Here is a 27,318-nt window from a genome sequence, read left to right as displayed (position 1 = left end):
TTTATGTCCAGTTTTACTGAAAACACAGCCATTCGTGTTGCTTTGAGTCAAACTTGGACATTCCAGAGATCATAAAATCATGAAGACGATGGATCAGGTGAATATTCAGGGTCTTTACCCCAGTGTAGGGAAGTCCAAAACTAGGGGACATAGATTTAAGATGAGATGGACGAGATATAAAAAGGACCTAAGAGGACCATTTTCATACAGAAGTTGGTATATGTATGCAACGAGCTGCCAAACGAAGTGGTGGAAGATGGTACAATTACAACATTTAAAATGCATCTGGAGGGGGACGTGAATTTGAAGGGTCAAGAGGGATATGGTACAAATGCTGGAAAATGAAACTAAGTTAACTTACGACATCTGGTTAGCACGAATGAGTTTGATCAGAGCGTCCGTTTCTGTGCTGTATATTCATTGACCAATTAAACATGATCTCGTTGTAATCTTATGTAATCTTCTTCACCTTCCACTACATAACTAATCGACTTTTGGTTGTCATCTAAATCATTGATATAAATGACAACCAAAAGTCGATCCAGCAGCAAACCCTTTGGAACGCCACTGGTCACAGGCCTCCCGTTCAGAAGTTAACTTCCCTCCACCACCCTCTGACTCCTGCCAATAAGCTGAAATGCACACATGCATACAGATAAAGAGCAGAGACACAGTTTTGTCTTTAAGACAGAAATAGATATATTCTGATTGAGAAGTAGATCAAGATAACAGTGAAAAGGCGGGATAAATTTGTTGAGAAACATGACAGCCCTGATTGAACAGCAGAAGAGACTTGTTGAACCAAACAGTCTAGTTCTGCACCAATTTCATACACTCTATGGTTTACGCTATCTGAATTGTCTAACCAAAAGAGCAGTAGAGGCTGAGTTTGATAAATACTTTACTGAACGTAGCCAATGGGAATGTGGGCTGAATGGTCTATGTCTTACCGATTAGTTGTGCCCTCATTTTTAAAAAAAGGGGAAGCTGACTTGCTGTGAGATTCATACACTTTTACATTTAAATGTTTCTCCTTTTAAGATTGAGATAAGGATGTTCCTATTTCCGTAGAGTTGTACTGTCTGTGGTATTGTTATCCCCAGGGAACAGTGAAGACGAGGCCATAGAGTCCGAGAGTCCTAGAGGTGTACAGGATGGAAACAGACATTTCGGTCTAACTCCAGACTGACCACATATCCCAAACTAGTCTCACATGCCATATCGATCCAAAGCCCTCCTATTCATTTGTACATGCAGATGCCTTTCAAATGTTGCAGTTGTACCTGCTTCCACCATTTGTTCTCGTGAATCATTCCATACACGTACCACCCTCTGCATGAAAACGTTGCCTGTTAGGTCTCTTTTATATATTTCTCTTCTCACTCTAAACCGATGACGTCTAGTTCTGGACTCCCTTCCGACAGGAAAAAATATCGTTTGCTGGAAAAGTCAGCAGGTCAGGCAGCATTCAAGGAGCAGGAGAATCGACGTTTCCGGCCAAAGCCCTTCTACAAGAATGAGGAGAGTGTGCTAAGCAGGTTAAGATAAAAGGTAGGGAGGAGGGACTTGGGGGAGGGGCGTTGGGAATGCGATAGGGAGAAGGAGGTTAAGGTGAGGGTGATAGGCCGGAGAGCGGTGGAGGCGGATGGGCCGGGAAGAAGATTGCAAGTCAAGAAGGCCTTGCTGGGTCCGAGGGTTGGGACTGAGAAAATGTGGGGGAGGGGAAATGAGAAAACTGGAAAAATCAGCATTCATCCCTTGTTGTTGGAGGGTTCCTCAGTGGAAGATGAGGCGCTCTTCCTCCAGGCGCTGTGTTGCCATTGTCTGGCGATGGAGGAGGCCAAGGACCTGCATGTCCTTGGTGGAGTGGGAGGGGGAGTTAAAGTGTTCAGCCACGGGGCTGGGTTGGTTAATGCGGGTACCCCAGAGATGTTCTCAAAAACGTTACACAAGTCGGCGGTCTGTCTCCTCAATGTAGAGGAGGCAACATCTGGTGCAGCGGATGCAGTAAATGATGTGTGTGGAGGTGCAGATGAATTTGTGACGGATATGGAAGGATCCCTTGGGGCCTTGGAGGGAATTGAGGGGGGAGGTGTGGGAGCAAGTTTTGCATTTCTTGCAGTTGCAGGGGAAGGTTTCGGGAAAGGAGATTGGGTTGGTGGGGGGAGGGGATGGAAATGTATCCTTTGTGGTGGGGTCTATTTGGAGGTGGTGGAAATGACGAAGGATAATGTGGTGGATCTTGAGGTTGTTGGGGTGGTAGGTGAGGACCAGTGGGCTTCTGTCCTGGTGGAGATTGGAGGGGCGGGGTTCAAGGGCGGTGGAGGGGTAAGTGGGGGAGATGCGGTGGAGAGCATCATCACCCACGTCTGAGGGGAAATTATGGTCTTTGAAGAAGGAGGCCATCTGTATTCTTCGGTATTGTAATTGGTCCTCCTGGGAGCAGATGCGGTGGAGGTGAAGGAATTGGGAATATGGGATGGCGTTTTTACAGGGGACAGGGTGGGAGGAGGTTAATCTAGGTAGCTGTGGTAGTTGGTCGGTTTATAGTAAACGTCCGTGTTGAGTCGGTCGTCTTTGATAGAAATGGAGAGGTCTAGGAAGGGGATGGAGGAGTCAGCGGCGGTCCAGGTAAATTTTAGGTTGGGATCGAAGGTGTTAGTAAAGTTGGCGAACTATTCAACCTCCATGTGGGAGTACGAGGTAGTGCCGATACAGTCATCGAAGTAGCGGAGGAAAAGGTGGGGGGTGGTGCCAGTGTAGCTGCGGAAGATAGACACTTCCACATATCTGATGAAGAGGCAGGCATAGCTGGGGCCCATGCGGGTGCCCATGGCTACTCCTTTGGTTTGGAGGAGGGGGGAGGATTGGAAAGAGAAGTTGTTCAGAGTGAGTACCGGTTCAGTCAGTCGAAGGAGGGTGTTAGTTGAAGGGTACTGGTTGGTATAGCAGGAAAGGAAGAAGCAGAGGGCTTTGAGTCCTTCGTGATGGGGGATGGAGATGTACAGGGACTGGATGCCCATGGTGAAGATAAGGCACTGGGGACCGGGGAAGTAAAAATCATGGAGGAGGTGGAGCGCCCCCAGGCCTAACCCCACCCACAATGCCGAATCCCGCCCCCGACGTCTAATTCCCCCCCCAGTCCCAGCTCCAGCCCCACACCAGGCCCTAGCGCCCAACCCTGCCGTATTTTCACCATCCCTCCAGACCTTCCCCTCTCTGAGGATGAAAGATCAGTTCTCAGCAGAGGCCTCACCTTAATTCCCCTATGCTCTCGGATTAACGGGTTCAACACGCGGCGAGACATCGAACAATTCATCCGCCGCCTTCGCCTCCGCGCCTACTTCTTTAACCAAGACACCCGCCCACCCTCTGACTACCCCTTCTCTCGCCACCAACACACCCCATCCACCTGGTCACCCCGTGCTGGCCTCTTACCCACCCTAGATCACTTCATAGCCAACTGCCGCCGCAACATTGACCGCCTCAACCTGTCCACCCCTCTCACCTACTCCAACATCTTGCCCTCGCAATGTGCAGCCCTCCACTCCCTCTGCTCCAACCCCAACCTCACTATTGAACCGGCAGACAAAGGAGGCGCGGTGGTAGTTTGGTGCACTGACCTTTACTTTGCTGAGGCTAATCGCCAGCTTGAGGACACCTCCTCCTACATCCCCCTTGACCATGACCCCACCTCCCACCTCCAAACCATCATCTCCCAGACCATCCATAACATCATCACCTCAGGGGATCTCTCAACCACCGCCTCCAACCTCATAGTCTCAGAACCTCGCACCGCCCGTTTCTACCTCCTACCCTAAATCCACAAACCTGACTGCCCGGCTGACCCATTGTCTCACCCTGCTCCTGACCCACCGAACTCATCTCTGCATACCTCGGCACGGTCCTGTCCCCCTTAGTCAAAGAACTCCCCACCTACGTTCGGGACACGACCACACTCTCCACCTCCTCCATGATTTTCGCTTCCCCGGTCCCCAACGCCTTATCTTCACCATGGACATCCAGTCCCTGTACACCCCCATCCCCCATCACGAAGGCCTCAAATCCCTCCGCTTCTACCTTTCCTGCCGTACCAACCAGTACCCTTCCACTGACACCATCCTTCGACTGACTGAACTGGTCCTCACTCTGAACAATTTCTCTTTCCAATCCTCCCACTTCCTCCAAAACAAAGGACGAGCCAAGGACACCTGCATGGGCCCCAACTGTTTGCCTCTTCATCGGATATATGGAAGAGCCCATCTTCCGCAGCTTCATTGGCTCCAATCCCCACCTTTTCCTCAGCTACATCGATGACTGTGTCGGCGCTACCTCGTGATCCCACGAGGAAGTTGAACTTTACTTACACCTTACACCCCAACCTCAAATTTATCTGGATGGTCGCTGACTCCTCCCTCCCCTTCCTAGACCTCTCCATTTCTATCTCGGACGACTGACTCAACACAGACGTTTACTATAAACCGACCGACTGCCACAGCGACTTATATTACACCACCTCCTACCCTGTCCCCTGTAAAAACGCCATCCCATTTTCCCAATTCCTTCAACTCCACCGCATCTGCTCCCAGGAGGACCAATTACAATACCGAAGAATACAGATGGCCTCCTTCTTCAAAGACCATAATTTCCCCTCAGACGTGGCTGACGATGCTCTCCAACGCATCTTCACCACTTCCTGCTCCTCCACCCTTGAACACCGCCCCTCCAATCGCCCACTGGTCCTCACCTACCACCCCAACAACCTCAAGATACATCGTATCATCCTCGTCATTTCCGTCACCTCCAAATGGAGCTCACCATCAAGGACATATTTCCCTCCCCTCCCCTATCAGCATTCCGGAAAGACTACTCCCATCATGTCCTCACTCCCCTACCAACCCAACCTTCACTCCCGAAACCTTCCCTGCAACTGCAAGAAATGCAAAACTTGCTCCCACGCCTCCCCCCTCACTTCCTTCCAAGGCCCCAAGGAATCCTTCCATATCCATTACAAATTCACCTGCACCTCCACACACATCATTTACAGCATCCATTGCACCCGATGTAGCCTCCTCTACATTGAGGAGACAGGCCGCCTACTTGCGGAATGTTTCAGAGAACACCTCTGGGTCACCTGCACCAACCAACCCAACCACCCCGTGGCTGAACACTTTAACTACACCTCCCACTCCACCAAAGACATTCAGGTCCTTGGCCTCCTTCATCGCCAGACCATGGCAACAAGATGCCTGGAGGAAACAGTGCCTCATATTCCGCCTAGGAACCTTCCAACCACAAGGGATGAATGCTGATTTTTCCAGTTTTCTCATCCTCCCCCCTTCCTTTTCTCAGTCCCAACCCTCAGAATCAGCACCGCCTTCTTGACCTGCAATCTTCTTCCCGGCCCATCCGCCCCCACCCTTCTCCGGCCTATCGACCTCACCTTTACCTCCTTCCAGCTATCGCTTTCCCAACGCCCCTCCCCCAAGTCCCTCCTCCCTACCTTTTATCTTAACCTGCTTGGCACACCCTCCTCATTCCTGAAGAAGGGCTTATGCCCGAAACGTCGATTCTCCTGCTCCTTGAATGCTGCCTGACCTGCTGCATTTTTCCAGAAACACGTATTTACTCTCTGATCTCCAGCATCTGCAGTCCTCACTTTCTCCTAGGGAAAAGTTGTATCTATTTACCCTATGTATGCCCCTCATGATTTTATCAAGCCCTAAAATGTCACCTCTCAAAAACAATCGCTTATTTTCATGAGTAGTGACTGCATCAATTTTTCAGCACAACAGACAAAAATGAAATTAATGTTGGACATTATTGGTTATGTTGTTAAGGGGATGCATGATCATCAGGCTAAAAGGAACTCTGCCCCCTTCTCAGTGTCTGAATGTGAAAATTGAGTGCATGACTGACATTGCAGATGGTTCTATCGTTTCATCAGCAAGGTAGCGATCCTCCCAAATGTTTGTCTATATTCTGTGCTCATGTTTTATAATCTCAGGGATCTGGATCATTGACAGTACGAACACCACCTGATCATCTGACAACAACTGGCCCGAATGGATGATCGCCGAGATCAGTAACAAATCGGCAGTCAGCTACACAGTATAGCTGGAGGCCATGCAACCCTTCAAGGCTATTAACCAGTAAGAGGAGAGCCCTGGTCCGCTCCAGGGAAATACAGAGTCGAGATAATTTCTTATTTTCAGGTTGGAAAGCTGTCACTACTGGAATTCCTCAGGAATCAGTGTGAGGTCATCAACAGTTTACAATCTAGGTTAATGATTTGGAAGAGTCTGAAAAATTGGAGCTCAGTTTGCTCATACACCAGGATAATCATTCAACAAGAATTCATGTGGAGGCAGAAAGTCTGCAATGGAATACAGACAGGGGAGGGCAGTGAGTAAATATTTGCCAAAAGAAAACAGTACAATTGTGTGTGATGAGAAGGTTGTGTTTGGGAGGAAGCATAAAACAATCGTAAATTATATAACTGGCAGCAGAATGCAGAACTCCGTGGTACAAAGGGATTCACGTGTCCTGGTACATAAATCACATGGAGTAAGTCTGTACAGGCAGCACGTGATTTGAAAATTAAATGAAATGATACTTTTTTCTTGCAAAGAGAATTGGGGCTGATCTTAAGGATGTTTTACTGCATCTGTTCAGGCCGTTGCTGAGACCATATCTGATGGACTGTGCATGGTTGTAATTCCACTGAAGTGAAAAACAAATTGCTTTTGAAATGCTTCAAATGTGCTCTCTTTACTGGTACTTGCAATGAAGGCATTATGTTATGAACGATTCGAAGTTTAGGCCTGACAATGAGAAATGTTCTTATTGACCAAACAAGAGTTTGAGCTGGTGAAGACCTGATGAATATTTTATCTGCTATGGGAGAACAAGACTGGGGAGCTAATTTAAGAATAAGATGCATTCGTTGAAATACAGATATTGTGAAGATATTACAAGTTGTATTATAAAAGTATACGGGAACATATAAACACATCTTCGAAACTAGTGGCGTTATTTGTTTCAAAAGAAATGGCTGGGTGTCCAACAGCAGCGGTGAAGTACCGACATGGAGCAGGGAATGTGTTGGAGTCGTACAGTTCAGACACTGTTCAAACAGACTTCATTTGGCCCAGTTTGGGGCCGGATAACGTTATTGTGTGATTCAACTCAGAAAGGGAGGAAATGCACCCTTCCTGAGAAGGAATAGCCTGTTACTCCCTCTCTCTCTCTGTTCCTTTTCCCAGCAATATGTGTGAGCTGAAAACTCCTCAGTCGTCTTTACCACTCATGGAGGATTCCTGTCGAGGATTGATTGGAATCGCCCCACTGCCTGAAGTAAATGCAATCCAACTAAATCCACCTGTTCCAGGAAGTTTTCCCATTACCAGTAGCTTGTCATAGCAGAGTAGCTTCATAAGCTGAATGATGTTTGGAACTATCACTCATGTTTCCTTTCGTCATGAGTTCAATTAATATTTGGGCACAGTTCTTTCAAGTTAACGTTCTGCAGAGATTATATTTTTTCAGTTTGTCATCAAACGTGTGCATGTGTCAGTATTTTTAGAGAGGGAATCATCGACGCAAAGATTTGCAATAGTCAAACAATTTGTCATTCATCCTTCCATCCTCATTTGAGGAACGTTGTTTCGGTCATAAACATGTTAATTTTAGCAGATTAAAGAATCCTGCCTGACTTGTTGCTAATCCTCACACAGTCTGAGACCTATATTATTGATCATATCACCAACCCGGTTACATTAACATTTGCACTGAGCAGTGGAAGCGTGGGACGAGGAAATGGAATATTGACCTGAACTATAGTTCAGTGAGCCTGACGTCATTGGTGGCCAATTTGTTGAAGAGCATTGAGAGGGGCAGGATTTACATGTATTTGTTAATCCAACAACTGATAAACGATAGTCAACATGGCTTTGTGCATGGGGAATCATTTCTAACAAAGTTGATTGCATTTTGTGAAGAGGTGGCAAAGAAGATTGATTATGGCAGTGAGGTAGACGCTGTCCATATAGATTCAGCAAGGCAGTCGACAGGATCCCACATGGCAGACAAGTTAGTACGGTTAGGTCATAAATAGATCCAAGATAAGCTAGTCAATTGACCATAAAATTAGAGTGAATGTACGAGACAGAGGGTGGCAAATGACTGTTTTTCAGACTGGAGGTATATGACCAGTAATGTGCCACAAGGAGCCGTACTGAATCCACTGCTTTTCATTACTTATATAAATGATTTGAATGTGAATATTTGCCTATTTATTATGTTTACACATGACATTAAAATTCGAGGTGCAATGGCCAACAACTTTTACCTCAGAGTATGATGAGCCCTGGGACAGATGGGCCAATGGGCCAAGGAGTGATAGATGGAGTTAAATGTAGATAAATGTGATGTATTGCATTTGGTAAGGTAAAATTGGGCAAGACATATACAATTAATGGTGAGGTCATGGGAGCGTTATTGAACAAAAGGGCCCACGATCATAGATGCTTGAAAGTGAAGTCGCAGGTAGACAGGGTGCTGAAGGTGGGGATTGGTATTTTGCCTTTATTGATCAGTGCATTGAGTATGCGAGTTGGGAGATCATGTTACGACTGGGTAGGATGTTGCTGAGGCAAGATTTAGAATACAGTGTTTAATTCAGTTCGCTCTCCTACAGGAAGGATGTTGTTATACTTGATAGGGCGCAGAAAAGATGTACAAGGATATTGCCGGGCATGGAGGGATTAGGCTACAGGGAGAGGCTGGACAGACAGGGGCTTGTTTACTCTGGAGCATCGGAGGCTGAGGCGTGACATTATAGAGGTTTATAAAATCATGAGGAACATGGATAATCTGAATAGCCAAGGTTTTTTTTCCCACGTTAGGGGAGTCCAAACCGATAGGACAAAGGTTTTAGGTGAGAGGAGAAAGATAGTAAAGGGTCAATGTTTTCATGCAAGTTGTGTAGTGTGTATGGGATGAGCTCTCAGAGAAAGTGATGGAGGCTGGTACAGTTACAACATTTAAAAGGCATCTGGATATGCATATTAATAGGAAGGATTTAGAGCAATATGGGCCTAATGCTGACAAGTAGGACTAGATCAGATTGGGATGTCTGAGTTATGTGGACAGGTCTCCATACTGCATGACACTGTAAGGGAGATGAGGAGAAATTCTAAAAGGACCATTTGAGTGTGAATTCTCTTCTCCAGAGGTATGTGGTGCCTTTTTGTTCACATTTATCCAAAGCTGAGTTAGTTAAATATTTGACAGAGAAGTGAGTAACAGATAATGGGATACAGACAGGAAAGTGGGGCTGAGACCACAACCTGATCAGCCACTATCATAGTGCCTAGTTGAGAAGGTTCATAGCGTCTAACGATCTAACCCTGCTCCTGTTCTGATGTTAAATTCAGTCCCACCAACTTGCTTGACAGATGCAGTTGGAGGCCACTTACTACTATAGCTCCCCTGATTTTCTGGAATAGAGAATTCCTGACATTCACTACCCCCTGTTTGAAGAAATCACTGCCTGCTCCTACATGATGCCCTATTGATATGAGCAATAGAGGTGAATACAAGGACTTAGCAAAGAGAGACTGGCCCTGATATCAAGGCAGTTTTTACCATCAAGGAGCCTGATCAAAATTGCACTTCATCAGAATCCATTGCAAACTCTCCAGTGTTTGGAGTCATCCAGAGCAGAATGGAACATGTCTATCATCGGTGGGCAACAATCATCTCAGCCGTGGGACATCTCTGCAGGAGATCCTCAGGGTAGCTACCTCAGCCCAGGCATCCCCATTTTGTCAGCAGGGAATCCCTGCTGTGAGGAAGCAGGCCATTCATTCCATTGAGCCTACATCGATCAGAAGTGGGAATATTTACTGTACGTTACACAATACTCAGAAAGCTTCGTCATCCCTGACCTCCTGATGCAGTCTGTGTCCATGTGCAACAAGACTTAGACAACGTTCAGGCCTGTGCTGTTAAACTATTGGTAACATTCATGACAGAGCGCTGCTCATTTCCACAGTAAACGGAGGAGTTCACTCAATACCTCAATCTAGCTTCACAGGAATATGAGAAAGTCATTCGGCCCATTAAAACTACTGGACAAGAAGAGGGATAGCCCATTCAATCCCTTCTGCCTTTACACAGGAAGACAAGGAGTTTGCTCACTCCCACACATCTTTTACACGGGATCAGCAAGTGACCATTTAACACCGAGAGACGCTTACAAAGGAAAAGGAAGAGGCAATTCAGCTTCGCAAGATACTAACACAGGAACAGGAAAGTGTCAGAGATGCTTCAGCATAATAAACACATGGAGCAGGAACTGTGCAGATGGACTGTTCCATCGTATTCTTGGTGGCTTCATTACTCGTAGTGCATCAGGGTTTTGTAAGCATGCTTTTCTGGCAGTGAGAAGGAAGCTATTTTTTTAACCAGTCTCAAAGGCATCTTCCGTCACTGAGAGAGCAGACCTATGTTCTCTCTGCAATTCAGAAGCTGGTGGGGAATGGCTAACTGTTTCAGAATGAAGGTATTGTGGCTGCTGACGGGATTATGGACAATGTAACGTTGAGTGTAGGGTCACACGGTAACTGTGCATTACAGTATTCAGAGTTCATTCGGACCCTGTACCTCTCTGTTAATCTAAATGAGGTCTATGCACTGGCTTGTAAACTATTGGGAATCAAGCATCCTATGGAAAGTACGAAATTTCTCACCTCATCATTGGCTGCTTGGGACAAAATTAGAGTCTGTCCATAACCGTCAAGTTTCACCTTCATATTCTCTCACAGTGCTACAAGTTAACTACATAGTTACCGCTCTCTCTCCTGATGATACCATCATGCCAGGATCATTATTTATGAAGTAGACTCAGTCTGTACATAATACCCCAAATGCTCTTTCAACAAAACACTACCATTGAATAAGCTATATTTACTGTGGTACTTCAAGTATTTTGCATGGAAGGCCAGATATCATTTCCAGTTACAATTACTTACAGTCCCATCTGAATTCTGTTAGTGACTTATAACCAAGGACATCCAGGTCCATTTCAACAACAGAACTTCCCAGCCTCTCAACATTTAATAAACGTAAATGAGAATCATTTTATTTGTTGTTCCCACCTGAATCATGTTATGCCATGCGAACAGCTATTGCCCAAGCACTGATCCTTCTGAAACCCCACAAGCCTTCCACCCACAGAAAAAACACTACTCTCTTCATTTTGCCCATTATCCAATTTTTGATCCATTCTGTGTGTTTCACCCCTACCTACCCATGGACTCTAACATTCCCCACTCTCCAATATTCAACCGTGTCAAATGTATTCTGAAAATTCAAATCCTCTACCCCCACTTGTTGTCAATTTTCGATGTCACAACGGACAACCTCCACAAACGGCAGCAAGTTTATCAAAGATCATTTCCCTTTCCTGAATCTCGGCTCACTCTACCAAATCATATTATTTTCCAAATGTCTAGTTGGCACATGCCTTATAAAAGGTTATAATGCTTTTCTTACAGCTGACATCAAACTATTTAGTTTTCTTTTTGCCCTCTCCGTACTGTTTTAAATGTTTAGGTTTATAATAGCTGTTTTCCAGTCCGCAGGATCCTTTCCAGAATCTAACCAGCTTTGACGAATAGTCAGTAGTTCTTTCACTAGCTCTGTTCCCACCTCCTCAATACTCGGGGATGTAGCTAATTAGTTCCAGCAAAATACCAATATTCAATTCGATTAGGTTTTCTAAAACATACACTTCATTAATTATAATTTCGTGCAGCCCCTCATTTTCACCAGGGACCATGTTCCCTCATATTTCTGGAAGTTAGTTTCTGCACCTTTTTCTGTTGAGACAGAATCAATGTATTCCTCTCAGCAGGCATGTGGCTTCTATCAGCTTGTGATATATTGGAGGACTGCACTCCGGTTATGTTACGCACTCCTGCCTGGAAAGTTCCAGACTCAATCCAATCCACTTCATTGTGATGGATATGTCATCCACTCTTGCCTGGAAATTTCCAGAAACACTCCAGTTCACTTCATGGTGAGTGTCAGCACAGTCCTGGTCTGAGTTTAAAGGAGGGGATACAGCTCAGTCGCCACCTCATTTTTTAAAGACGCTGGTTTCACATTTTACACTTGGAATAGGTCCAGCTTAGACATATGTTTTTGGAAATTCCTGGTAGGATCATGCAGTGCCCTGCCCCTCCCTGTGTTCGGAGCTTCACTTCTGTGTAACCTCGACTCTATTGGTTTACCATGGAAGCAGAACATTCTGTAAATGCAGTGCTCCTATCTCTCCCGAGTGGGGTAACCATTCCCTTGGGTCTCTCTGAATGGACGCAGCAGCTGATAACGCAAACCCGTGAAAAGCGTCCACAGAATATCCCTTTATCTGTAATGAGAGTAGCAAGTTAAAACTTCACACACACGGTGCACCAATTCAGTATTGAAAATGTTTGTGTTCATAGCAGAAAAAAAGTTACATCTCTGCACAGTCCGACAGTTACAGTTCACTTCTCCAAAAACATCAGTTGACAATGTGACATTCCATTTCTTTTCATCTCAGTAACTATAAGGGTGGCACCAGTATTGCGGATGGGGTTGATCATCACACTCAGATAAGAAAGACAGAGGGAATATAACTCAGTTGAAACAGGGATACATCTAAATTGACATGATATTCAGGAATATGGGAAAAGGGGAAATTTTAGAATAAGCTCCCATGTTATTTCCCTTCTGGGTGATGATCAGCAGCTCCTATGTTTGCTTTTCATTTCTCTCTCTCTCTCTCTCTCTCTCTCTCTCTCTCTCTCTCTCTCTCTCTCTCTTCTCGCTGGGCATTTCTACATCCAATCAACTACCCTACCCCTTACACATCCGAAAATCCCTGATATAAATAACACTACTTCCCAGTTGCTTTCAGTTGTGATATAGGGTCACTAGATTCGAAACTTTATCTGTTTTTCTCCTGATAGAGGCTGCCATACTTGCTTCGATTCTCCAATATTTTCAGACGCTGAGGAATTTTATTTAAGATCTCCATCATCCACAGTTCCTTGGTTTATTTCACCTTCAATTCTGTTGTTTCACGAGATGTCCGCATCACTGGCAAGGGCAGCATTTGTCATCCATCACTAATTGCCGTTGACTGCGACACTATTTGTCAAGGCAACATGGAGCCAACCTTTTATTGTCACACTTGGTTTCTTTACCAAAGGTTATCAGTGAAATAATAAAAGAAATCCTGATGGTTTATGGTTGCCGTTTGTAAAATGAGGTTTCTTTCCGATTGTTGCCATTTGAATTTAAGTTCAATCATTGATTCTGGTAGAAAATGAAACAATGCCTTTAGAGTCATAACACGGCCAGTGACATTATTACTGTGATATGAGGTCCCTATTGTGAAATAACTGGAGAGACAAGTGCAAGCTTGTGGTCAAAATATTTGTAATTGGAAGAGTGGTCAGTAAAGAACTGGAGCTGTAAAATCTGAAGTTAACAAGGCGGCAGATGATTGCTTATTCAGCAACAGCACTGAGGCAGAACTAGAGACTGGGGATATTATAGTGTTGGGTGCAGGCAGGGTTGATAACAGAGAGAATGTAAAGACAGAAAACAGTTTAGGGCAAAAGGAAAAATCAAGTTCTGAACAGTCTTTTTCCTTCTTAGATGTTTATGAGTGAGGATTCGGAAATTGATAGAAATGAAGTGGAATTTGTGAATGAAACTGAAGACAACAGGTTATGTAATTGTTATTTATAATTAACAGAAATAGCAATAACCTTCACCATCGCTAATAGAATGCACAGAAATAGCCTGAACTGAAACACCAATAACAGCGAGGATGGGATAGTAACCTGCCTGAATAATCATCAGTCCGGCTTGTATCCTAAACTCGAACCATGCCCAATCCTGAGAAACCAAGTATAGACCCAAGGACAAACTACTGTCCATTGTTTGAAAATTCCAGTCAAATGCTCTCAGATTCTGATCCATTGTTGGAATATTCCAGTCTTGTGTTCTCAGATTCTCTTCCTCTCCCTCTCCGTGTAGCTGCTGAGCCCAATCATCTTGAGGATGACGCTGCCGCTGATACTATGGAATAGCAGGTTGAAGGAAACCCATTAATAATAGAAGAGGGAAACCCTTCAATGACACAGTTAGTATCCATGGAGACTGACATCAATCACAATCAATGTACAAACAGTTCCTTTCACCTACAATCGTGATAAGTCACAATAATGGTTCTGGTTGGAATGTCGCCATCGCTGACTATTGTGTTAATAGCATCATCTCCAATTGTCAACTTAGAGGTGAGGCAGAGAGGTGATGCTTTCTATTCACTAGCTCGATGATCCTACTATGTTGTGGCAGGGTCAGAATTGCTGGGGTCCCAAGGCCGGCTGTGCCTGATAACCAGGCCTGCTGCATCCTTTCGTTTTATTTATTTATGTTTAACTTTGACATTTATCTTACCATCATGCAATGGCTTAGGTGAGGTTAGGCATTTTTGAGAGGCTCCTACAGTGGCATAGACGGTGTATATACAGTCCATTCCTTGTGGTCCTTGCAGCTGCGGCCTGGTTCTGTGGAGTGATGGTCAAACTCTCACAGAACCAGGATTCTTAGTTTTACCTTTCACCAGTTATTGCTAGGGTCTCAGCAGGGTTGGAAGGGTGGAATTCTTTCCTGGCTGCTACACACTCTTTCTGAGATTTCTTTCAGAATTGTGTTTTGATGTTCTTTCCTCCTGGATTGGAGAACTGCATATGATACATTTTGTTTCCTGAATTTGTTGTTTGACAAGTGTGTGTTTATAGGATGTTACCATATTGGAACAGTTATTGTTTAGTAGTTAAACAATCTATTACTCTTATTTTTCTGTTATTTGTCAACAGTGGTTGAATGAATTGTGTTTTGCTTAATGTCGAAGATTTTGGCCAACCGAATTGCATCTGAAACACAGCACCTCACATTCATGTTTAAAATCAGAAATTGTTCCGGTCAGGACTACCTTCATAATGTATTTTGAAACATGTCTACTCAGTTTCATAACAAAAAGGACAGGTATTCACGTTTTAATTGGCTAATTACTTAATGAACAACATGTTGCAGAAAAACAGGATTTAACAGCGGAATGCGCCATGCGGGAGGAGTGATAGCTCTATCAGGAATTATATTGCAGAGTTAATTCACCTCACAGATCCAGCACAGACCGTATAAGCCCAGATGAGATATCTGCTCAACATGAGGCACTGTCCAGACCAGGTTCAGTACAACCCAGCAATCAGTCTATGATGGAATATAGCACAGGTCTCTCCAGTCCACTAGCTATCTGTCCAACACGTGGAACAATATAGTACACACCGATGCATTCATTCAGAAACACTGATGAAACGGTTTTTCCACCATGGGGTGATATGCAGTCCAAACCAGTCTCTTGCTCTATAGACGTGGACAAGGCATCTGTACAGTATGGGAATCTGTGCAGTGAATGGATCTGTAAACCTGGAGGAGTTACCGTCAAAGCAGCTGTTTTCACCACCCCAGTACATTGCTGAGCAACACTGTGTCGGATTTCTGCCCATAGTGAGGGGAAACTTGCAGACCATGGTGGAAATGACAGGATGTGCAGCTCCCATCCATTTAAAGCCTCATATGTCCACTGTACCATGACAAGGGGGTGCTGTGGGTGTGAACGTCACGTCCAGAGGGAGATGGCGGGGGAATCAGTTTAAATATCAACAAACAAAATAATTTGGGGGAAAAGAGGGAAAGGGAGATTGAGAGACAATTTCATGGAAGATCACAGGTTTCAGAATGCTGAAATTAAGATATTTTGACAGCAGCCAGCAACGAGGGCCTGAATTCCCAGGAATGATGGGTGAATGGGATATTGGTTTGCGTTCGGATGATGGAGAGTTTTGGGTGAGCATTTGTTATTCAGCTTTGTAACTGGGAGTGGGGTCAGCAGAATCTTCAACTCATTGGGCAGAACCTAACAATAATTTAGCTCGGGGCCATTTTCATTGAGTGTGACTGAGGGATTATCTGTACAAGGCTGAGTTAGTTTCTTGGTGCTATCTTATCGAAATCACCTCATTAACTACCCACCCCACCCCACGGTGTCCCTATCATTCAATACCAGCCTAATTCTCCCACCCTTCATGGCTGGAGGTAAACACCATTGCTTGGATGCCCCATGGATATTCTGTGATCCCTGGCACTGGTACCATCCTTAAAAGGCCAATTGGCAAACGATTGAGCTTTCTCAGTTTGGACATGCCCTGCACAGTGGTGTGAGCTCACCGCCCTGCTCAGTGCAGGATCTGCGGTCTGAAGAAATGTCCAACAATATATTAATAATCTTCCCCTTCTGCCAGGATAAGGGTCACTGTCTTCTCTCTGGTCCCGCACACTCATTGAAATCTGTTCTAACATCTACCCCCGAACAAGGCTCAAGCTCCATCACTCTCACTGCTGCACGCAGCGCCTTTCCTCTTTCTCTCTTTGTCTCTTGCCTTTCCAATACCCTCACATGGTGATAGAATATTCTCGAGAATGCCGATTATGGGATGTTCCAGAAAATGTTCCAAGTAATTTCCGTTTTAAGGAAAATGTCAATGCACCCGTATGTAACATTTAAAGGAAAGTAGTAGAGATGTATGTTATTCGATTCACATATAATTAACATCCATCATGAGGCTAATCAATTCTTCAAATGTGCTGTAGCATATAATAAGATTGCGGCTTATTTGATGGTTTTCTCAGCTCCATGTTGCAAGACCTTTCAGTTATTCAACCCCCTGGGCTCCTGTCACCGACCAGACGACACCCAGGCACTTTTACCCCGGTTTTCTTCAAGCGCCTGTTCGAGGGCATTTCCCATGGGGACGGACACTCCAAACAATATATTCCATCAGTTGTATACTTTTATGAAATGATAAGCTCATTTTACACAGACTGACCAAAATCTACACTTATGTTAAGGTTATCAGTTAGCAATAACCATTAGTGTCTGGTTATTTCACTTGTCTCACCTTATTGTATTCAGCCAAAACAGCTGTAAACACTTGTCTCGTTATAAAACACAATTTCTAGCCCTGGTCATTTTTATCCTCAGCCGTTACATGGACCGTTATCTGAATTGTACCTTTTCCCCTTGTTATGAAAGATTCTATTGTCCTTTGTCTGTGGCTGTTTCTGTCTGTAACAGTTACACAGTCTCCCACTCATTTGGTTGGATGGTTTGTGATGCAGAGGGACGACACCAGCGCAGGTTCAATTCACCACACTGACAGAGGTTACCATGAAGAGGAGGCTCTCTCAACCTCACCCCAACACCTTAGGTGTGCTGACCCTCAGGTTAGAGCACCACGAGTGGTCTCCCTCTCATGGCAGAGCAGCCCCATGGTCCTTTGGAACCCTATTCTATCACATTTGCATTTTTAAAAAATTACATTACCGTTTGTTTTGCATTATGTTCCTGGATGTTTTGGATCAGAGTCATTTTGTACTACTGCCAGCATTTCCCACACACTGCACATTCCTGCCCAATAATCCTTGACTACATTGTTACCGACGAACCTTCTGTCTTTGCCTAAAAACATTCAATATCTCTGCCTCCAATTCTCTGCGGGAAGAGATTTCCAAAGTCGCACAACACTGAGAAAATAATAAATAACCTCATCTGGGGTGTGAGGTTGTTATTTTGTTTCCATACCTGAGAAAAGATATAATTACATTGGATGCGGCTCAGAGATGCTTCACTTCACGTGTTCCAGAAATGAAGGGCTTATATTATGGAGGATTTAATAGATTATTCTTGGAATGAGAGGTGATCTTATTGAAGTATGCAATACCTTGAGGATCATGGACCAGGTAGATATCCACTGGGTGTTTGTCTAGTCCAAACTTGTGATTGTCATAGAACCTCTACTATGTAGAAGCAGGACATTCTGTCCATTGAGTCCACTCTGTCCCACTGAACGGCATCCCAACCAGACCTATCCCCCTAAACTAACCATGTAATCCTGCATTTTCCATGACTAAACCAGATAACCTACACATCCCTGAGCACAATGGGTAATTAAGCATGGCCAATTAACTCGAACCTGCATATCTTTGGACTGTGGGAGGAAACTGGACCACAGGGAGGAAACACACACAGATACTGTGAGATTTGAAGGTTGCAATTGAACTCAGCACCTTGGTGATATGGGAAGCAGTGCTAACAACAGATCCACCATGCTGCTCCGTTATGTCTATTAGTTAGATGTGACTGCCTAAAGAAATATAGCTGACTTGTTCCTATCACTGAACCTGACCCAGTCTGAGACCTTTATCATCGGCCATATCACCAACCTGGTTACTTTTAAATTTGTTACGAACAGTGGAGAAGTGGTACTAGAAAAGGTAACAGTCACACCCTCCAAACACAGTCAGAACTGGAGTGAGGAGAATTCACAAAGTGGGCATTTATTCAAGTGGGAATTCTCTTTCCCAGAAGTTTGCGATGGCTGAATCTTTATATTATATCGAGGCCGGCTTCGTCTGATTTTCCATAGACAGGTGAATCAGGGATAATGGAGCATGGACAGAAGAGTGCAGCTGAGAGCACAATGAGATGAACCATGACCTATTTTACTGGTGGAGTAGTGCCAAAGGGCCGAATAACCCACTCGTGTCCAACAGCCCGGTGTTCTGATCTTCCATTCAGCCCTTCGGACCTGCTACACAGGAGCAGATTGAGGTCACTCCGATGGTTAGGCCTAGTTTCGAAAATGCACTTGTAGAATCCAGGCTGGCCAAACTCCACTTTCCTGCTACACCCCCCGTATCTCTCAACTCGCTTATATGTCCGAAACCAATTCACCCCCTCTGTAAACACATTCAGTGACGCACCTTCCACAAATCTCTGGGTTCGGGAATTCCAGAAAATCACTACCTTCTGAAACATGACATTTCTTTATATGTCAGTTTGAAATCGATATCCCTTATTCTGTATCAATGTCCCGGAGTGAGATACTCTGCCCAGGTGTGGAACCACATTCTCAACAAATACTTTGTCAAGCCCCCTCTGTACCTTGCCCATTTCCGTCATGTCACACTCATTCATTTCAAGCACAATGAATAATGGCCTCACCATTTTAGATATACTCAATAATTCAACCCTCTCATCCCAGAAATTGGCTTAATGTACCAATCTAGTTACTTTCTGCATCAGCATGATGACTTTATGTTTCACGCGCAGGAACACTCCAATCCTTTTGTACTGCCCTTTTGTTTAAACTCCTTTTCATTATATAACAGCCTGCCTTTTGGTTATCAGTGCCATCCTCAAACTCGGATGTATATTGCACTCAGCTGCCTCCTTCAGGCTCTCAGTATAGATGTAAATAACTGAAGCCATTGGACTGATATTGGTGCTACTCCAGTAGATATGTATTTATCATAAAGATATATGTATCATCAGATACAAAACACCTGTTCAATGCCTTGGCTATTTCGTCATATCCTATAACTAAATGTCCATTCCCATCCTCTAAGGACCAACATGCACTTGAGTCATGCTTTTTCATTTTATACATTTATGGCATATACCATCATCTATCTATCTTTATATTCTGTACTTGTTTTTTTTTTCTCTCTCGTGTTCATTCATACATTTTTAAAGTTCATTTTGTGGCAATCTGTTGATCTTTAATGTTTTCCCCAATCTTGTAGGTTTCTGCTGTTCTTGACCAGTTCGCATTCCTTCTCTTTCAATTTGATAGCGTCCCTTACTTCCTTAGGCGCAATTGACAGATTACCCATTTTCTTAGAGTCTTTCCTTTTCACTGGAATATACTTTTGCCACGGAAATTAAAAATTTCCTTTGAAAATTCTCCACTGATTGTCAACTCTCCCATCATGAAGTATTTGCTTCGAGGTGACTTTAGCCAACTCCTCCCTCATTCTATTGTAGTCTCCCTTGCTGAAGCACAGCAACCTGGTATTGCATTTTATCTTCACACTCTCCATCTGTATTCTAAAGTCAACCATACTGTGATCACTGCTTCACGATGATGTGAATATTTATTCTTGTCTCATTGTACATGACCAGACCTAAAATATCTTGCTCCTCATTATGCGTGCTTTTATTTTAGACTTGAAAGCATTCCCAAGTAGTCAAACCCAAACTTTTTGGATTTGCTGCTTTTAAGACATCCATGAAAAATAAAACAAGGCCAGAATAAACTTGTTAAAGGAGTAGCATTGTCACAACACTAGACTTGGGACTTCATCAAAAATGTTTCTGATAATCCAAGTTCACTGCATCCATTGCTGCGCCATAGTTTATTTCCCATTCAGTTTCTCAAATAGGACTGGCCTTCAATAAATCGGCAATGCCTTTATCTATGTTCATTACTTTATCATTCATGTAATTTTCAAAGTTCCCTGAAAATGCATCCTTTCTAATAGACTCTTGTATTGTCCTGATTGCTTTTTTGGTGCTAAGCAGACTCTGTTTCCCTGCCTCCTTTAGAAATACTGAGATTACATTTGCTGCTGTGAAATCTGTGAATTCAGTTCCAGAATCATCAAGCATTTGGAAGAGGATAAACAGAGTATTCATTATTACCTTGGCCACCTCCCTTAGTAGTCAACGAGAAGATTAACAGTTCATGGGGATGAATCAGATTTCAATCAAAATAACTTCTCCAAAAGTGTTTATGTACAGATTTGATTCTATTTACTTTTTTTCTCAGTGGACTGAGAATTGCTTGGAGTTTACTTTTTGAAGCATTTTCTTTTGTGAAGGCAGAAAAGAAGTGGTTGCTTCATAGTCCTGCAATTTTCCAGTTCTCTGGTTTAAGCCTGTAAGGAACATACAGTGATCTTCTCTAACATTTCACCTTGGTATGCTCTATGTTGAGAAGCTTTTACATTTCACTCTTGTTAATGTACGCTTCATACACTCATCATTTCCTGTCTTAAGCTGCTCAGTGATTGACCTTCCATAGCCATACAATCACAGAAGCAATCTCTGTATAGTCAGAAATATGGTACAATCTACATTCGTCCCACTTTCATGTATCAGGCCCATAGACTTGAGTGTTATTACACTTCAAGTGCTTGTCCACGTACCTTTTAATGGTTGTGCGATGACCGCCAACTTCCCTCTCAAAAGATGCATTTCAGACACCAACATCCTCTGAGTGAGAAACCATCCTGAAATCCTCTCTAAACCTCAAACCCTTCACTTTAAAAGTGTGCCCCTTTGTTCTAGACTCTCTGACTTAAAGGAAACGCTGCTGTCTATCCAACCTATCCATGCCCTTCATAATCTTACCCTTCTGAATCACGTTCCCCTCAGTCTTCTCTGCTCCAAAGCAACCAACCCCGAGCTTATCCAGCCTCTCCCCATAGCTGATACGCTCTATTCCAGGGAACATCCTGGTGAATCTCCTCTGCGCCACATTCAGTGCAATCACATCTTTCCTGTCATATGGATCCCTAAACTGCACACAATATTCCATCTTGTTAACCAAAGTGCTATGTAGCTCTTGTAATCTATGCCACGATTAGTAAAGGCTATGCCTGCTGTCTCCAATTACCTCTTTACTAATCTATTACCCAGTCCCGTCACATTCTAGGATGTGTGGAGAAGCACCCTCTAAACTTGCGAGTCTGCTGCCATTTATTGAGTCCTCCACCATCTGGTTCATTCTTCCAAAGTGCATCACCTCATATTTATCAGGTTTACATTCCATCTGCCATTGATCTGCCCATCTGACCATTCCATCCGCATCTTCCTGTAACGTAAGACCTTCCTCCGCACTGCCAACCACTCGGATAATCTATGTGTCAGACACAAACCTAATTATTACACTCATCCCATGCCCCTTCACATTCACATTTATATCATTTATATCATTTATGAATACCACAAATAATAAGGGACATAGCACTGACACCTACAACAACCACCTATTTTCTGCAATAGTATCACTGATCTGATACTCACTGGTCTGTAGTTCCTTGGTCATTATCTACAGCCCTTCCCATAAAGGGTATTCTCCAGTCCTCGGCACCTTACCTGTGACCAGATTGTATTTAAACATTTTCATCAGTGCCTTTCATCCCTTGTCTACAACAGCAGCCTGAGATGTAACTGAGCTGGGCATAGGGATGTGTCCAATTTTATATCAGCCAAAACTATAAATCCCTGTACACATCTTACATCAATCTAATCAAGAGCTTCTCAATCCATCTTCTCGAATTCTGTTTCTGCATCCTCCTTCTCCCAAGTAAAACAGACATGAAGCTCTCATATATCAATGTTCACCGGCTTCACAAACAGATTCCCGCCTTGATCTCAGGCCAAGTTTCGTCAGCAGAAAACCTTGCTATCTGAGGGATTAATGGGGAGAATGTCCATTCAGTATATGGGATCAATACATTTTCTTTCGATAAAGACATCAAAATTGTATACAATGCTCCGGGTATGTCTAGGAGAAAGAGAGGACTGCAGATGCTAGAGATCAGAGCCGAAAAAATATGTTGCTGGAAAAGTGCAGCAAGTCAGGCAGCATCCAAGGAGCAGGAGAATCGACGTTTTGGACATAAAGCATTCCTGAAGAAGGGCTCGTGCCCGAAACATCGATTCTCCTGCTCTTTGGATGCTGCCTGACCTGCTTCCCTTTTCCAGCAACACATGCTTCAGCTCCAGGTACAGTCTCACCAGCACTCTGTGTAAGTAATGCAGAATGTTTTTACTGCTCGTCTGAACAAATTACTGCAGAAGCTGGAATCTGTACTGAAACTAACAAATGCTAGTCATCACATTGAGTCAGGCAGCATCCGTAAAGAGAGAGCAAGTTAATGCTTTGTGTGTAGTTGAACCTTCATTGTCTGTATTCGAATTCCCTTTAAATGAAGGCAAACGTAACTTTTACCTTCCCTGTTTGTATATGTTCCTTCCAATACCCTTTGCTTTAATGTTTTCTGCTAACTTACTGTGTGTACTCATTAAGAATCCTTCTGAATATCTGACTACATGGCATCCATTGCTTCTCTATGTTTAGGTCTACAAGATATATCTTCAAACAAAACGTTTCTAAATGATAACTTCCCTTTCATAAATGCAGAATATTTCTCTTGAAGTTTGCTATTACTTTCTCAGTGTCCAATATCACATTCTTTATGATTGATTGCAAAAGATTACTTCCGACGGATGACAAGTAAACTGGTCTGTAGTTTTCCACTCTCACTCTTCTTCCCTTCTTGAATATTTGGAATGCATTTATATCCTTTCAAATTGGATACGGATAAATACAGTCATCCACAATACAATCGATCTGTGTATTGCTGCTTTCACTGACATTGCAGTGTGAAGTACATCTGGACTGTCAGGCTTATCAATCCTCAATCCAGGTATGTTGTCATATACTACCACATCACTAGTATGAATGATTTTAGTGTTTGGTTACGAACGGCTGTGGTATTTTTGGGATATTTCTGGAACTTCGTCCGTGAAGGCAGACATAATGTAACAGTTTCATCTCCCTGTCAATTTTCTGTTCTCCACAATAAATTATCCTGTCCACACATTCACTGTGCCACATTTGGCCTTGTTTTCATTCACCTTTCAAATATGGACAAACACTTTTCGCCAGTATTTACCAAGAACAAAAAAAAAATTCCAGCACAGGAACAGGCCCTTCGAGTCTTCCAAGCCTGCACCGATCCAGATCCTCTTTCTAAACCTGTCACCTATTTTCGAAGCATCTGCATCCCTCTGCTCCCTAACCATTAATGTTTCTGTCTAGATACATATTAAATGTCGCTATCGTGACCACATCTGCCACCTCCACCAGCATGCGTTTCAGGCATCTGTCAGACTCTGTGTAAAGAATTTCTGAACATATCTCCCATAAACCTTTTCCCTCTCATCTTGAATTCCGGATCACTAGAAATTGAGTACCCCACTCTGGGAATAAGCATCTTGCTATCCGCCCGATCTATACCTCTCATGATTTTGTAGAATCCAACCAGGTCCCCCGAGCATCCGTCAGTTTAATGAAAATAATCCTAATTTACCAAAACTCTCTTCATAGCCAGTTGCCTACAATACCAGGAAACATCCTGGTGAAACTCCTCTGCACCCTCTCCAAAGCATCCGCATCCTTTTGGTAAGGTGGCGATCAGAAGTGTACGAACTATTCCAAATGTTGTCGAACCAAAGCCGTACACAACTGTAACATGACGTGTCATCTCTTGTACACAATAGATTCCAACAGATTCCCTCCTGTGGATGACAAGTTAACTGGTCTGTATTTCGCCACTTTCCCTTTTCTTCCCTTCTTAAAATGGTGGAATGCAGGAAGCAAAGTATGCTGTATGCCTTCTTGACCACTCTATCAACCTACCCCTCAAATAACAATGGATCTGAACACCGAAATCTTTCTGTACATCAGTTTTGCCCACGGTTTTTTCCATTTACCCTACAGTTCACTCTTGAATTGGATCTTCCAAAACGCATCATCTCACATTTGTCCAGATTGAACTCTATTTGCCATTTCCCTGCACAACTCTCCAATCGATCTATTTTCTGCTGCATTCTCTGACAGTCTCCTTCACTTTCTGCTACTCCACCAATCGTAGTGCCAACTGCAAACTTATAAATCAGACCACCTTTACCTTCCTTTTGCTCATTTATGTATATCATAAACAATAGCGGTCCCAGCACTAAACCCTGTGAAACACCACCCAGAACAGTTCTTCATTTTGAGAAACTCCCTTCCATAGCTACTCTCTGTCTGCTGCTGCCCAGCCTGTTCTCCATCCATTTAGCTAGCAGATCCTGGACCCCTTGCAACTTCACCTTCACCTCATCAAATACCTTACCGAAGTCTATCATTTAACATCTACAGTCTTTTCCTTACTATCAATTTTCACTTCCACAAAGAAATCTATTATGTTTGCGAAGATGTGACCTCCCCGGAATAAAACCAGGGAAGGTCTTGTTTGGAGTCTGTCTGTGTTGTACTCTGGAATCAGATGGATTTTAATTCCAAGGCAGAACTTTATAAAATTCCACATTGACTGAGTGCCTACAAAATGCATGTTCTTTTAAAACAAAATTGAATGCATTTGCAAATACAAGTCTGCAAATTCAAATTCACCCCACAGATGTATGTGTGTGTGCATGTGAGAAATGCAGAGTGAATGTACGCGGGGGTGGGGGAAGAATGAGAGAGAGTGCGTGTAAGTGTGCGTGTGAGAGAGAAAGAGCATGTGCGTGTGCGTGTGTGAGTGTGCACATGTGCATGCAAGGGTGGCAGGTGCGTGTGTCCTCGTTAAGACACAGACAGATTTGTCAGATCCCTTTCCTGACACAGAATAACGCTCTGGTTTCAGAGCTTCCACACTCTGCATCCTCTGCTCCATTTGCTGTTCTTGTTACAGACCGAGGTACTGTAACTTCAGTCCCCATGCTCCATCCAGAGTTGGGTCACAAAATCCTCAGGTCTCCCTGAATGTCTGGGGCAGCTCACAGCACAACCTCCAGCATACTATCCCCAAAACCTCCACGAAATTTTGAATAACAGGAGTCAGTCAGATGATTTCCATAGAGCCATAGAGTCACAGAGATGTGCAGCATGGAAACAGACGCTTTGGTCCAACCCGCCTTTGCCGACCAGATATCCCAACCCAATCTAGTCCAGCTGCCAGCCCATATCGCTCCAAACCCTTCCTATTCATACACTGATCCAAATGCCTCTTAAACGTTGCAATTGTACCAGCCTCCACCACTTCCTCCGGCAGTTCATTCCGTACACGTACTACACTGTGTGAAAAAGTTGCGCCTTAGGTCTCTTTCCCCTCTCACCCTAAAGCTATGCCCCCTATTTCTGGACTCCCGGACCGCAGTGAAAATACTTTGTCTATTTACTCTATTCATGCCGCTCATAATTTTGCAAACCTCTATAAGGTCACCCCTCAGCCTCCGACGCAAGTTCGATGCCTGCCCCTTTACAATAATACTCGAGGGCTTCCTCGTGTTACTGACCACACTATCAGCTGAGAGGGACAAACACAGGCGTTCAGTGGACAGGCACAGACTAAGTTTCAATGACGTGAGTCAAGACGTGAATCCCTCCTGTCCAACATTGATCATTGAACTATCAACCTTTTTCCTTTCTTCCATGTGTGGGAGTAGTGCAAGAGCACTGCAGTTTGCATATATAACATGGAACACGGGGCACGGGGAAGTGAACAACAGCCCACACACACCATTTCACAGTTTCTGAGATTCACAATGTCAGCACTCGATACATTAGGGAGGCAAAACTCAAAGCCAGGGAAAGATACGGAGGGACAGAAAAATTCACATTAAAGATAGAAACAGAGAATTAAGGTAGAAATAGGCCATATTGGTGAAATATGGGGAGAGAGACAGGGCGGTGGGACTAACTGGGGAGCTCTGCAGACTATGCCAATGTATTGCTTAGTAAAATGAACTCTCTGCCCAGCATGGAGAGCTGTGCAGACCGTGCCAGTGTATTGCTCAGTAAACTGGACTGTCTATCCAGCATGGGGAGCTGTGTAGATTATTCCAGTGTATTTCAGCCTCAGTATTGGCCGGGGATGGGATGTCGTCAGAGGAACGAAATGCAATCTGTAACCAGAACAGAACACAGTGACCTCAATGCTTTAAATATTTAAACAGCAAGGGCAGTGATGCAATGAATCATGTTTCACAATTGAAACTGGGCAGGTCAACAAAGGGACCCATGAGTAACACTGCCAGAAGGAGCGAGAGAGTGAATTAACAAGTCCATTGCTGCAGTTAGTAGTGGTTTGTAAAGGGAACATCTCGGTTTAGTCTCAGCAGGAACAATAACAGCGTAAATGATAGTAGAGTCAATGAAAGGGCAGTATTACAGTCAATCATGATTTTAAAAAATAAAGACTGAACATTGAGACTTACCAGGGACACCAACGAAAGCCAGGATTGGATAATAAAAATATTGAATAATGTAAAGTGCATATTCGATCCGCCACGATAATGGGTTTTGATCATAATATGTAGAAAAAAACGAAACAATCCAATAAAAACTCCTGTCCATTCTTGAGACATTCCAGCTTAATGTTCTCAGATTCTGATTCATTGTTGGAACATTCCAGACACTTGTGCTCAGATTCTCATCTCTCCCCATTGCATCTCTTGAGCTGCCGATCCCTGTTAATGCTGTCGGTGGTGCTCCCACTCATACTGTGGAATAG

Source organism: Chiloscyllium punctatum, chromosome 31, assembly GCF_047496795.1.
Source record: "Chiloscyllium punctatum isolate Juve2018m chromosome 31, sChiPun1.3, whole genome shotgun sequence".
Classification (NCBI taxonomy): domain Eukaryota; kingdom Metazoa; phylum Chordata; class Chondrichthyes; order Orectolobiformes; family Hemiscylliidae; genus Chiloscyllium; species Chiloscyllium punctatum.
This window is presented reverse-complemented; position numbering follows the sequence as displayed.